The sequence below is a fragment of the Periplaneta americana genome, chromosome 17 (assembly GCF_040183065.1).
Source record: "Periplaneta americana isolate PAMFEO1 chromosome 17, P.americana_PAMFEO1_priV1, whole genome shotgun sequence".
Lineage (NCBI taxonomy): Eukaryota > Metazoa > Arthropoda > Insecta > Blattodea > Blattidae > Periplaneta > Periplaneta americana.
Window position 1 is genome coordinate 99,323,843 of NC_091133.1, and position 14,745 is coordinate 99,338,587.

Here is a 14,745-nt window from a genome sequence, read left to right on the forward strand (position 1 = left end):
ACTGGTTTTTTTTAGTTCTTTTAACGTAAATTGATGCGTGTATGGTAAGATAACACATTTAAATAAAAAATGAATTTTGAAAAAAAAATGACTTCTGCCATTTTAACAAATAGCGATTAATTTCAACTACTAGAAAATTCCATTCAACACATGTTGGGTTATATTTATTGCCTATTGCGTGTTTAGTTTGTAATTACAGTGAACAACAAGATGCATTCTCAAAGTTTCGAAAGAAAATGAGTGTACCACTGTCTAGTATGGATTTGAATGGAGAAAAACTGCGAAACGACAGGTGCATATGTGAAATATTCGACATCTAAATTATCTGCAGTGTATTTTTGTCATCCGGCAGAATATTAGCTACCTGGCAGGGTAAACTGTGATGTTTTACCGTCTTTCTATATGCTGGTTTCAACGTAGTTACTGCCTTTAACATATAGGATGCTGCAACGGTAACAATCAGAAGTACTTTGTCATCCTCTATAGCAGACGTCTCAGAGCACTTCCTCCTCTTTCTCTTTTTCAATGTAAGAGTGGAACAAGATGCAGGAGAAGTTCGTGTATCTCCGGATGACGTCATTGACCGCGACGTTTGAATAGACATCTGCAACCGCTACGATGTAACAGTCAGTCATTGTGCCCATCTCCGAGGAAAGAATGTTCTTATTACCGCAAATGTATGAAGAAATAAAAGCTTTCATAGGGAAAGCGAAATTGTGGGAGACGCAAGTTTCAGTGGGTAACTATTACCACTTTATTAATCTAAAATTGTTACCTGATTTGAATCAATACCAGTGTAACAAATATAATGAAATACTGAAGGACTTGAGGAAAGAATTTCAGATAAGATTTAAGATTTGAATAGTTCTAATTTAAAATAATTACTTGTGAATTTCTAAGGTGTTTAGGTTATTTTTAATTATTGAAAACATTACGAAATATATTATTTAACTATTACTGTAATTAATATATTAATATTAGCGTAACGTAAGAATACTTACTTTAACAACCAACAAGTTTTTATTGTAATTTTATTATTATTATTTAATTGAATTTTATTTTATTAAATATAGTATAAACTTAAAAAAAGAGCGATACCAAAAACCTTTATTAGAAATGAAATATTGTTATTGTTTGGTCAACTGTTCGAAGACAGGTCTGAACCTCACAAGTGATACCAACAAGGCACCACTTATGAGTCAACTAGGCCAGGAGATAATGGAGTTAGGTGGCCAGTTCCTGGTGCTTAAATAATTACGTAACATGTATGGTTCTTCATGCTTCAGATGTCTTCTTTTTACTGATAGATAGTATATAATTAGAAAATAAATGTATTATTATTGTTATTATTATTATTATTATTATTATTACTGCAAACTACTTAAGAAATTCCTTCCGAAAACAACCGTCTATAGTGACAGTACAACTCAAAAGTGCAGCTTTGTGGCATTTCTCCCGCGACAGTTACAACTTAGCTCGCTCATGCTTGTAACATTAATCAGCGATCGGCTATCTCCGGGTACTGCGCTTATCTCTTCAGCTGACTATGTTATTTATACTTGCTCTCTATAACAACTTTTATGCGTTGGCCTTGAGACGCCTGCTCTATACCTACCTGATGGCCATAATAATTGTATTGCATATTGAAAAACCCCCACATATTGTAGAATTGTTCACAGCATTTATTATATTACACGACAGTAGGTATGATCCAGCAAAGTCTTCCGGAGCCAGAGCCCCAACAATCACATTAACTACATGCCGCCCAACAACATCTGTCGTCTCATCGATTGAAACCAATATGTGTCGGTTTATTAGTTTACTTCTGATCTCAGTAATGTATGTGTTGTAAATTTTCTCGACATAGTACTTCCGTAACGTAGTCTGATGTGGAATTTCTCTTCGAATGTATTTCTGTAAAAACTCGCGGAACGCCGTATTTGCGAGTGTATTAAATGGTATTTCGGCAGGTATAAATGCCTTACACATGTCTTCATAAAAAATTGAATTTGATATAGGGTCCTTCTGTACATTTTATTGTTCCAGCCGTTTATGTTTCATTGTACTTACGTGCCTTTGAACATTATATTCCTGGTTTTTAGCAGATGTAATTCTGACATTGCAAAGTTTACAATACAGATTATTATTTAGAATGCAAAATACATGTGCTCCAAACTGTGAAACTAAATATTCTAGTTTCCAGAACGTGTTTCTTTCCTTCTGAGCCATACTGTAGAGCGCACTACACTTGACAGTTTGTATGATACTTGAATGAACTGTATCGCGGCGATTGTGTCGTCTCCGTACACTTGCGTACTCTGTGTCTATCTTGTAGTGAATTGGTTTCCTTTCACCGTAAACATGCTCCAATGTCACAGGCCTAGTTATCATTTCTCTCGTCATAGTGAAGGGGAAGCCCCGAATCATACACAACACGTGGAGGTACCACACCATGTTTTAACAATGGTTTTTGGTGTGAAGTTTTTCAGTATAAAGATGTTTCAGATGTGAACCCATTCGAAGAATTAGCCGAGTTCGCACTTTCTATGTTCTGTCTTCCCTGGTCAAATACAGACGTAGGAAGGAGAAATGTTATGTTTTATTTAACGACGCTCGCAACTGCAGAGGTTATATCAGCGTCGCCGGATGTGCCGGAATTTTGTCCCGCAGGAGTTCTTTTACATGCCAGTAAATCTACTGTCATGAGCCTGTCGCATTTAAGCACACTTAAATACCATAGACCTGGCCCTGGATCGAACCCGCAACCTTGGGCATTGAAGGCCAGCGCTATACCAACTCGCCAACCAGGTCGACAGTAGGAAGGATATTTAGTCCGATGAATATAATTAAAACCAAAATTAGAAATAGAATGGGAACAAAGACATCGAGGTCATTTTGAACAGTTAAGGGAACGCACAGGTGAAATTACTAAATTTTACAGTTTTCATTTTTTTTCTCAAAGACCAAGGACACTAGAATAAAATTATGTGACACGTTTCCTTATTAAGATGAAATAAATGGCAGGAATTTTTTTCAACGTCATTTTATTTAATTTTCGACGTGTGGAACCATTTATATATTAATTTAATTAATTTATATATAAATGGTTCCACACGTCGAAAATTAAAGAAAATCACGTTGAAAAAAATTCCTGCCCTTTATTGCATCTTAATAAGGAAACGTGTCACATAATTTTATTCTGGTGTCCTTGGTCTTTGAGAGAAAAAAAATGAAAACTGTAAGGTTTAGTAATTTCACCTGTGCGTTCCCTTAAAGTTGCACTGAGATAGCGTGGTAAATGTTGCCATGATTTTGATTTGCCTAAACACATTGTTGAAAATATCGGAACAATGGAAACATGCAAACCAGAAATTGCAGATGGTTCAATTTCCACAACTACGGTTGAGATTGAAGAAGAAAAAGAATAAGATGATAATGATTATGTAGAATATCTTCTTTTGTAGTAAATTTGCAGAAAAGTAGCGGCTATATACAAAAATTGCCAAAAAAACATTTTCTTTTCTTATAACAATAAGTAGGCCCACAAACTCCAAGGATGAGTAGAGGACAGTAAAACAAGGCAAAAGTCCTAATATACATAATTCCGGAAACCAACCGTTTCTGAAATCTATGGGGTTTTATTATGTCTCGCCAGTATAGGTGTTCTGGGATAACTTAACATCCGATATGCACTGCAAGAAGAGAGCGTTATAATGTGTGCCAAATATGACCACCCTTCTTGATATGGTATCCAGGTTTCCTCATCGACAGTCGTACACGTTTGAATATCACTGACGTGTCTTTAATGCGATAACAGCCAATTCATTCCCGGAGTTCCATAACATTATCAACAGAACTGGAATACACAAAACATTTAAAATATCCCCAAATAAAAAAGTCCTGAAGATTGAAATCGGGGGACTTGGGAGGCTATGGTGTTTAGCCATGGCTGATACAGCTATTAAGGAAGCTTGTGCGTTAGATCACTCGAACTTTCGAACGAAAGTGAGCCGGTGCTCAGTTGCCTTTCCCAATAAGGCATATCATCCAAAAATTTGTCGCAGTTTGTTAAAAAAATAGAGGTTCACACGACCGTGTCTGTCGGGTAAAGAATGAGGTTGAAAACGTATGAGGTGTATTTTGTTGGTGGCCACAGTGATGACATCCCGGAAACGGATGGTTTTCGTTTCTATATTTATAAGAACTTCTTGCCTTGTTTCAGCGTCCTCTAGTCACTCCTGCATTTTGTATCTAAAATTACGAAACTACCTGTATAATATGCTTTTACGTCTGGCTTTGCGAGGAAGGGGGAGCGCACGCACACTTCTTTTCTTTTTTTATTTCATTTATTATATTCCATAGATCTTACAGTAGCATTGAAGCTTTAAGATGTAGAACATGTCAAGATTCTACAAGGTTAAAATTGTTTGGCGAGAACACGTGAGGCGAGGCCGAGGTTTCGTCATAGATTACCTGACATTCGCCTTATGGTTGGGAAAAATCTCGGAAAAACTGAACCAGGTAATCAGCCCTAACGGAAATCTAACTCAAGACCGAGCGCAGTTCCGGATCACCTGGCTAGATTATGAGATTACTGATAACTAGACAGCGGAAAAAAAGTCATTCGGATGTGAAGGTAACTACAACGCGAGTAGTTTTTCTCGTCAGAGGGTTGTTGTTTACGTAAGCACAGTAGGCATACTAGAGGCGCGTGCAAGTTAAGAACTGTTTTCGAATCGATGATTCAGAAGGTGCCTGATACTTTTCTATAAACCCTTTAAAGTGAGGATTGTCCAACGTTTTGAATGGAATATTGCAATTTACCATCATTCGACATAAATCCTGGCAAAAGTCATATTTCATATTTGAGACGGAATTTGAACTTGAAGCCATATTTTCTTCTAACATACATCAACATTTTTCATGTGTTTCTGTGTATTACATTGACGTTCTATCGATTGTTTTATTATAATTTTTTAATGCACACATACATAACCCACATTTAATTGTTTCACTAGTATCACTACTAAAAATGTCGACACCCTATTCTTGTATAAAAGAATCACTCTATGTTTTTAACATCGTCTTCGGCATTATGATCACTTCACTGAACACAAATGAATAATATGTTTACGTATCTCAATGTTCTCTGTTCACGTACGGACGAGGACTGACTGAGAACGCAGAGTGGCAGTTGTTTTCGGTGTTCGCGTGGTGCTCTCTGCGGACGGTACCGTGTTGTAGCTACCTACTTGGGAAGCGTGCACACCACATGCCATAGTCCACGGTTGAGCAGAATTATGCACTCTGTGCTTGCACGGTGTACTACGAGAGAAGTGTGCTTATAGAGTGCACGGAAACCGGTTTATTCAAGTTGAGGTGCGTACTGTGTGTTTCAAAAGAAAATGTTATTCTACCAAACTAAATAAGAACACAAAGTAATGAAACACTCCCTATTAATTCATATTACTCAATTTCTCAAGATTTGGAGAAACTGTATTAGCACAAGCTTGCGATGAACTGCTGTTAAAAGTCCATCATTTCTTGTTTAAGATTTGTTTATTTTTGTAACAGGAAATAACTGTTCACATCTATAAGTGGAACCAAATAAACACAAAACTTTCTCACACAGCTTATGCAGATTGGGAAAGCGTCCTCTTGGGAATCCGTCATAAAACTGCATAAGACTCGACCTTGAATCATATTTCGCTAGCATCTGTCGACCACATCGCAGGTCAATCAATTCACACTATAATAAAGGAGGGACGTTATCAATAATCAGTTGGAATCAGAAACTGTAGCAAAAATACGCAAATCCATTTCCAGGCAATCTAAATCGTGGAACCTTGATGTAAATTCCTCTAATAGACCGGATAGAATACATGCGTACATTTCGAAATTTTTATTGTTCAAAATTCTATGCGCTTAGATAAGGATGGGAAATGATATATTTCGCCCTTTTGCATTTGACGTATCCATAACAGCAATTTCTCCTTAAAAGCTGCAATTCTATCTGAAAATTGTGTATTAAGAATTTCTTTTCCCTGACGTCCTAAATTTAGCTCATTTAAAAGCTGTAAGATCTGTGATAGCTGCTAGCGCGCTGCAGCTCTCGCAATTGGAATTCCCCGAGCGGACGGAGGGCAAATGCATTCAAACGCCCATCGCTGCCATATTCTATGCGTACAGTACTTGTAAACCGTAAACATGACCTTTATTTGAATTTTTTCCGCTGTCTACTGATAACTCACCTTGAAAGTTTTGTACCTCTGATTATGTCAAAATTGATAGTTCTCAGTTTTTTAATAATATAGTCTTATAATATTTACAAGAAAATTCTAAACAAGTAAACAAAATTATGGAATTAAATAAAAAACATTTTTATTGCAGATTTTTCCACCAGTTTAGTACATGCTAGGATCTAGTTAACCGGAATGTAACATATTTGGCAACATTGAATTCAAGTCTTTCCACATTTGTACTGCAGCCAAATCGCTACCACTCCAGTATCACATTGCGTACACAAGGTCGATTGATGTACTGGCCAGCAGAAGTGTAATTATCTTAATATTTGACTACATTTACTCCGAAAGACATGTCAACAGTTCCTACTGCTCTCGGCGGTTTTGAATTACGAACCTCGTAGGAAGTCTAAGCAACTACACCTCGAATAATGTGTGTTGCTCGCTTGGCAAGCACAGTTTGAACACACCAATAGGTCTATAGCTATTTCAAGGCGAATGCTAAACAAACACAGGAGAATAACAGTACCTGTGGACAGAGACCCTCGGGTATAACCTATTCCTAGATTCCAGGCCCATTCTGCCATCAACTCGTGTTCGACTTCCAGCTTTGATTAGGATTGTAGTATTTCCAGAGAACGAGACACAAGAATACCGCTTTGTCTTCGTGTTCTCTCTCCTTTTTCTATGCTTTATAAAATAAACTTCAACTTTCTCCATTTTATGTTATAGGAAATATGGGAGATGATGTCGTGAATTTTTTATGGCATATTAATATTTGAAATTTTCTGTCCAATTTGATATTTAATCAATCTTACGTAAGCACTTTTACAATAATTTTTATCCAACAATTCTTTTCAGGAAATATTCGCTGTTGAAGGCACTGATTTTTCTAGAATTATGATGAAAACTACTGTGCTAACCATGTCAGTATTTGTTCTTATGATATCGCTTCTTATCTAGTATTCAAGGAGGTTAATGGAAGAGTCCACTTTCTAAAACAGCATATTAGGCCTATATTTGACTGCGATTTCTGAAAAACTACATTTTTCTTGCATGGTTTTCAATTTTTTTTCAAGAAATACAAGTACAGTCAACTCCGGATATAGTGAACATCTGCGGACTTGCATATTTCGTTCACTATATCCGGAGTTTCTCTCCCCTAATCTTAAATGACAGAAATGAAAAAAAAAAATAATTTTTGTGGAATGGATTACACTGTATACTGTTACTCACAGTTGATTTACTTAAACTATGCTGTCGATTCACGTCCGCTTGCGAAAGACCACGTTCAATGTCACTTATAATATTCACCTTTTCTTCCAAAGAAAACACTTTACGCTTCGACGTTTTTATACAGTACATTCACTGTTGGAACACTAGAAACAGACAAACGCTGTTATGGTGTGACTGCGTACTCAGCCTTGGAATTTCCCGGGTCACTTAATGGAAAATGGGAGAGGGTTGATGGAGTTTGAAAGCCATCGAATCTTATCTTCAATTATGCTCTGGACATAATGTCCGTCCCCTTTTAATAAAAAAAAAAACATTTCATTTTCCGTTATTTCGAAGCTATCCGTCATAATGGAAATGTTTCTGAGAACAAAAGACAACCCTTTGACGGTGGAGGATTAGAAATAACAGTAGAGTAGAGTACCTGAGAACAGAATGGCAACTCTTCGACGGTGGAGTGAGGCAAGGTCGTCACGCGTTGCCTGGATTTACAGTACAGCTCATTGTCTAGGAATCACTAATCCTACGTTTATCCTTTGACTAAAGGAGTAAGAAACTTAGAATGTTGTTCTCAACATATTTACTTTCAGTTTTATACAAGAATGTCTGACTTGAAATAAGAATTTGTCAGGATACAAGGTTCACTATAACTGAAGCGAGAGTTCACTATAAATGGAAATATTAATGCAGGTTAGGACCAACGATTCAGGTTCACTATAGCCGAATGTTCACTATAACCGAGTTCACTATATCCAGAGTTGACTGTACTTAACCTAAAATTCTGAACATATTAGGACTCATTCAAAACTTTATTGTGGCGATGTGGATTTATTGTCTCACTTTTCAAATAAGATTTTCATTTTTTTTAATATACTTTCCTTAGACATTGAGCTATCAAATTAAAAAATAAGTTGCGATTTGAAAAATATTTTAACGGGGCGGGAAATATCGTAAAATAGAGCCTTATGTTAAAGGAATACATACATCGATCCCTTACGATTCTTTCCGAAGTTTTACGAACATGAACATACGTCAGAAAATACGTCACTACTGATGTCAACGTAGCGTCAGAACTTTAGAGGGAGCAAAAACTCTCAAATATCAGCGACTTCATCCGCTACTCTCTTATTCGCCGAGCTTCCAAATATGCTACAATGCAGCGAACGAATACGTTCTATATCACATAGCCTTTAACTACTTAATTGTGCTGCATCAACTGCGAGAATAAGATACCTGGCGAGCCTGGAATTCATGGTAGGGAAGTAATATTTGGCAAAGTCAGTAAGAGAATTCACCATGATGTTACCTGAGCTTCATCTTAAAGTTAGGTAAAACCTCTGAATAATTCAAGAAGGGAATTACACCAAGCGGGATTCGATCCAACGGTTGAGCTACAGTCTAAGTTACATCTATGGTTTCTTTTAATTAATATATTGTACGACTTTTTTTATTTTATGCCAAACCGGATCCAATGAATGAAATTTAAATAAATAAAAGGCAAAAATGTAATTAAGTTTGTGTGAAAATAGAATTCTATAGTTAACGTAGCTACATTGAAAATGTTGATTACGTCACTATACGGTTTAATATTTAAATTAGGTTAATGCATTATGGGCCACTAATGTGGTTCTGTGAATTATGCAATATTATTGTTTAAATAAAAAGTATGAAAATGTAAACTCAAATACAATTATTTTAATTACCGCCTAATTAATTACACAATAATACCTAACATTTGGAAAAGGTACTAAACGATAACAGAACACAAAATTATTCAGAATGGAAAGTGTTCAATACGGTCCTTTTAAAGAGCGAATTCTTAGGATTGGCACAGTGATCCGAAAAAAAAAATGAAAAACAATCGGCAAAAATCACACAGGCAAAATTATTAATAAAAGTCAGTTTAAAATATAAAATCGAAACAGTATTAGACATGAATCACTGACAGTGATGTTGAATTACCATGTCACGTATTTTTGAGAGCGCGGAAACAAAAGAAAAAGGCCACCGGCGTGGCTCAGTCTATTAAGGCGCTTGCCTGCCGGTCTGAAGTTGCGCTCGGGCGAGGGTTCAAACCCCCCTTGGTTGCTTTTTTTCCGAGGTTTTCCCCAACCGTAAGGTAAATGCCAGGTAATCTATGGCGAATCCTCGGCCTCATCTCGCCAAATACCATCTCGCTATCATAAAATCTCATCGACGCTAAATAACCTAGTAGTTGATACAGCGTCGTTAAATAACCAACTAAAAAAAAAAAAAAGAAAATAAGGCATAGACTTTATCTATTAAATGAGTACAGTATGGCGATGAAGAATTTCTGGCAAGATTCAATCTAAAAAAGTAGGCTACACTGTTTAAAGCATGCTAGAATTAATCAGTGATGATTTTGAACATATGACAGTCAAGTAAAAATAGTTCACATTTCCATCATTGTAAAGACATTTTAGTTGTTTACATAATTAAAATTAAATTTTTAGCAAATTCATAAGGCAATATTAGGCCTATACTGCGGACCTCTGGAAAAAATAACTAAGGAAGAAACTAGTGAAGCGCTTTGTGTGAAGTTTGGCATTGTATGGGGCAGAAACATAGACGAGGTGAAGAGAAACGAATAGAAGCATTTGAAATGTGGATATGGAGAAGAATGGAGCGTGTGAAGTGGACCGACAGAATAAGAAACGAAGTTATGTTGAAAAGATTGGGTGGAGAGAGAATGATGCTAAAAACTGATCACAAAGAGAAAAAGGATTTGGTTGGGTCACTGGTTGAGAAGAAACTGCCTACTGTAGGATGCACTGGAAGGAATGATGAACGAGAGAAGAGTTCGGGGCAGAAGAAGATATCAGATGATATTAAGATAAATGGATCATATGCGGAGACTAAGAGGAAGGCAGGAAATGAGATATTGGAGAATGCTGGGTTTGCAGTGAAAGACCTGCCTATGGGCAGAACACGTATGTATGTATGTATGTATGTATGTATGTATGTATGTATGTATGTATGTATGTATGTATGTATGTATGTATGTATGTATGTATGTATGTATGTATGTATGTGTGTACGTATGTACGTACGTACGTATGTAATAGGATAATTTCCGAAAGAAACGCTAAACAATGATGACAATTGCAGATGAATACTGAATCCGTTTTTCATCAGTTACAATCAATTATTTTGAATTAAAAATGTATATGAAGAAAAACTCACTGACCTCTGTATCTACCGATGGAAAAATAAAACTCGATTTTTTTTCGCAGAACATAGACCAGATTTAGATCAGAAGAATACAGGAGCAAAATAAGCTCTTAAATTGTTTACATTATTTATGCTCGACCATGCCGAAATGTAGTAATTATACACCTGGTAGCAGCCCTTTAATGCACCTCTTTAAATTACACCTATTCATTTAAGTTCAGTTGTTTAGCCAATCAGAAATCACCATTGTAGCATTATAAAAGCGCAAGTATCGATTATTCTCGGATATGCAATCGAAAACAACTAGCGAAACGTCACGGAGGCTGGAAATCCAATCCTGTCGCAGAAGGTTATGTTCTGTTACTATAATAATTAGCGTTAATTGTAAATAATATTCAAATAAATTCAATTTGTCATCTCGTTTTTCAATGTCTAAATCAATTTCCAGGTTATATCAAGATTAATGTTCATGATACTCTGAGATTATATCAAGGTCAATGACATTCGTTCCTCGGAAAAAATCAATACTTTCGCGTCTGCGCACATCTCACAATTTAGAAGGTCAGTCCCGCTCCTCACTTAGATAACCATAACATGAATACTTAGTCTATGAATAATTTCAAGTTAGAAATATGGTCGAGCATAAAAAGTCGTATGAAACTTGCCTATAATGGTAATTAAGACGCCCGTATGATAATTATGAAACTCGCTTGGCTCGTTTCATAAACAAACATACTCGCGTCTTAATTACTACCAATATAGGCTCGTTGCATAATGTACTATTTCAACCTGATATCTATGTAAAATAAGTTCATTGTCTATGTTTTTCCGTGAACAGAAACGCAAGAAATCTCCATGATCTTTAAAATTATATCCCTCTCTGTGTACCGATTATAGAGTCCAGATTTGAGAAGCTACTTTCTGAAAAACATGCATATTTATCAACAGTAATCTCACTAGAGGTTTTGATTTATCTAGAGAAAATCAAAACTTGAGTGGGATTTAATTGACTATTACACGATTAGAAGAAATTATATACAGATTAGAAGTAACAAAGTACTCCAATACAATAAAATATTAATTGGCTTACGAAAATACAACTGTCTTCAAATGTATTATTGTACCATCTCAACATTACGCTAAATGGCAGTAGTGTTTTATGATTATGTTTTCTTGTTACCGGTATCAGTTGTGCCAACTATGGAATCATCATTGAACTCTGTGTACTGTTACTAGTCAAGAAGGCTTTGTTGATTCAGTTTCATTTTTATTAAAACATTTGCATTCTACTTCAATCATCCGGATCCCAGTAATAACGTCAATTGACAGATGATTTTCAATAAATCTTAGTATTAAACAATCTCTGAAACGTGACTATCCATAATATCATATAGGCCTAGCGGAAGCTATAACAAACATAACATAAATAATATAAACAAGTGTTAGAAAAGTTTTAATTGGGGATGATGAAATAAACAAGAATTGTTTTAATTAACGATGATGAAATAAAAAATAAACATAAATAATTTTAAAAGAAACAATTATTGAAAGTACAATTTTCAAATTTGAATGTTTTAGTGGTTGGTGGTTCAGTTGATGTTATATTGGACGTGTGCGTAAAAGAAGTGAACTCGTTGATGTACATGGTGTATCCCTCAACTTATTCAGGATTTCCGAATGGTGCCCTTCATATATGACCAGTGATATTTATTCATTCTTGTTCTTGAATGCCAATGCGAGTCATATTTGAAAGTGCTGTGGTTTGTAATTTTCTGTTTTTTGACGTCCAGACCAGTGCAGTTTGAAATGTTGGCAAACAAAGAAACAAATGCTAGGGTAGTGATAAAAATAAACAAATGCTAGGGACGCGATAAAATTGTGCGATAAGCAGCCATGATTGGTTGAAAGACGTCCTTTCGTACCGTTTTATTGGTCGAAAGTAATGTGACGTAGTAAAAGTGTAATAGTTACATTAAATTTGTTTTACTTTATAAATATTGAATCATTTTTATAGCCATGTTCAATAGTGTTTATGTTTCTAATTACAAAATGAAGTGTTTTTTGTTTTATTTTGTAAATCATTTCGCGACGCCCTCAGCTCTTTACACGACCCCTACTTTAGGAACCACTGCTATGGAGCCCACTTTTCCACTATTTTGCCTTTACCTTCAGGTGGAATGATCTGAGATTTGTGAACGAGCACTTTGTTTGTCTCCGGACATTAAATGTTTTATGTTGTCACTGGTATATAAACATACTCTCTGAAGTAGATTTTCGTGTTTTATTTACCTGTACATTTTTGTTTCCCTTGTGGCACGTATGTCTAAAGTAGTCTTACAAATCAATTTTGTGAGAGTAAGTTTTATGGTAATCAGAAGGTAATAAAAACTGTACAAATGGTAATAAAACAGTGATAAACGCGTTGTAAATTATAGTGGTGGCGGTGTAAATAACGCAAATGAGCCACTATTGTCTATAAAAAGCTGATGCTGTAGTAAGTAACATGGAAAAGTAGGTCAAGAATACGAGTAAAGAAAGTATGAGGCTAGAGTATTTAGGTGAATTTATTTTCTAATAGCAAGGAAAAGGAATAATAAGAAATTTGAAATTATAATAAAAATATGAACCACGTTTTCTTTCAATATATTGTTGTATACTTGTATGCACTATTTATAAAAACACCATACTAATGTGTATGTATATAGACTAACAAAAAGGGGGGGAAAATAGAAGCGTTCTCAGAGAAATATTACAGTAAATTATATAGACTTTTAGATAAGATAGGGAGAAAAGAAGCGAACATTTGAAGTTTGTAAGAAAAATAACAGCATAAACGAAACAAATGAAATAATATGCTGAAAGAGTGACTGGGTATGATGATGATGATGATGATGATAATAATAATAATAATAATAATAATAATAATAATAATAACAACAATAATAATAATAATAATCATAATAATAATTATTATTATTATTATTATTGTTATAATTATTATTATTATTATTATTATTATTATTGTTATAATAATAATAATTATAACAATAATAATAATAATAATTATTATTATTATTATTATTATTATTATTATTATCATTATTATTATTATTATTATTATTATTAAATATCCGTGGAAAAGAACCCTAATTCACCAAGCGGTATGCTAGGGTTTTAGTCTTATCATAAGGTATACTACTTATTTTTACACAGATAATGGTGAAGTATACATCTACAGTCTTTTAAAGATAAAGTTTAGCAAGTCTATAAATTGTCTGTAGCAACAAGGTTTTTTGATCACTTCACATAGTGGAGTCCTGTATTCGGTGTTGCAGTCCAGAAGATGTGTCTTTATTTGAATCTCTTTGCTTCAATAATAGGACAGTCAAACAGAAGATGTTTCACACTGTGAAGGTCTTCGCGGCAGGAGCATGTAGAGTCGATGTCTGCTGGAATGTTGAATCTGTCGAAGTAAGTTCTAAATTTCCCATGTCCAGAAAGAAACTGCGTTGTTACGAAAGTAGGTTTGAAGTGACGGCTTTTGAGTCGGTCGTGAATTGTTGGGAAGTAGGTGTCTCTTGTTAGTGATCCGGTTGTGCATGTCGGCCATCTAGTATTCCAGTTTTGACGAGTCTGTTGTCGTATTTGTTTCATGATATTTGATATCGGTTGTAAAGTGTATGTCGGAGTTTCGCTGCTGGAGGCTGCTGCATTCGATGGCTCATCAGTTCTTTCATTTCCATTATGTCCATGGACCCAAGTGAGGCATATGTGCTGTGCGTACTTTTCAAGTAATTCACTTGCCTCTATCGCTAATGGGTGACAGTTGTACAGGGACATCACTTTATTTTTACCAACTTTTTAACATTAACCTGGCTATACTCGGAAACACTGTTGCCCCTTTCCATTACAGGAGTTTGATGTTACTAGTGCAATATGAAACAAATAATTTTACTAGGTATAGGAGGAGAGAAAAGTAGTGTATCCATTTATGTTGTAGGGAAATACGATATTACAATTTTCAGTTTGATCATCACTTTTACGGAATTTATCAAAATACAATAGAGTAGTAACATTT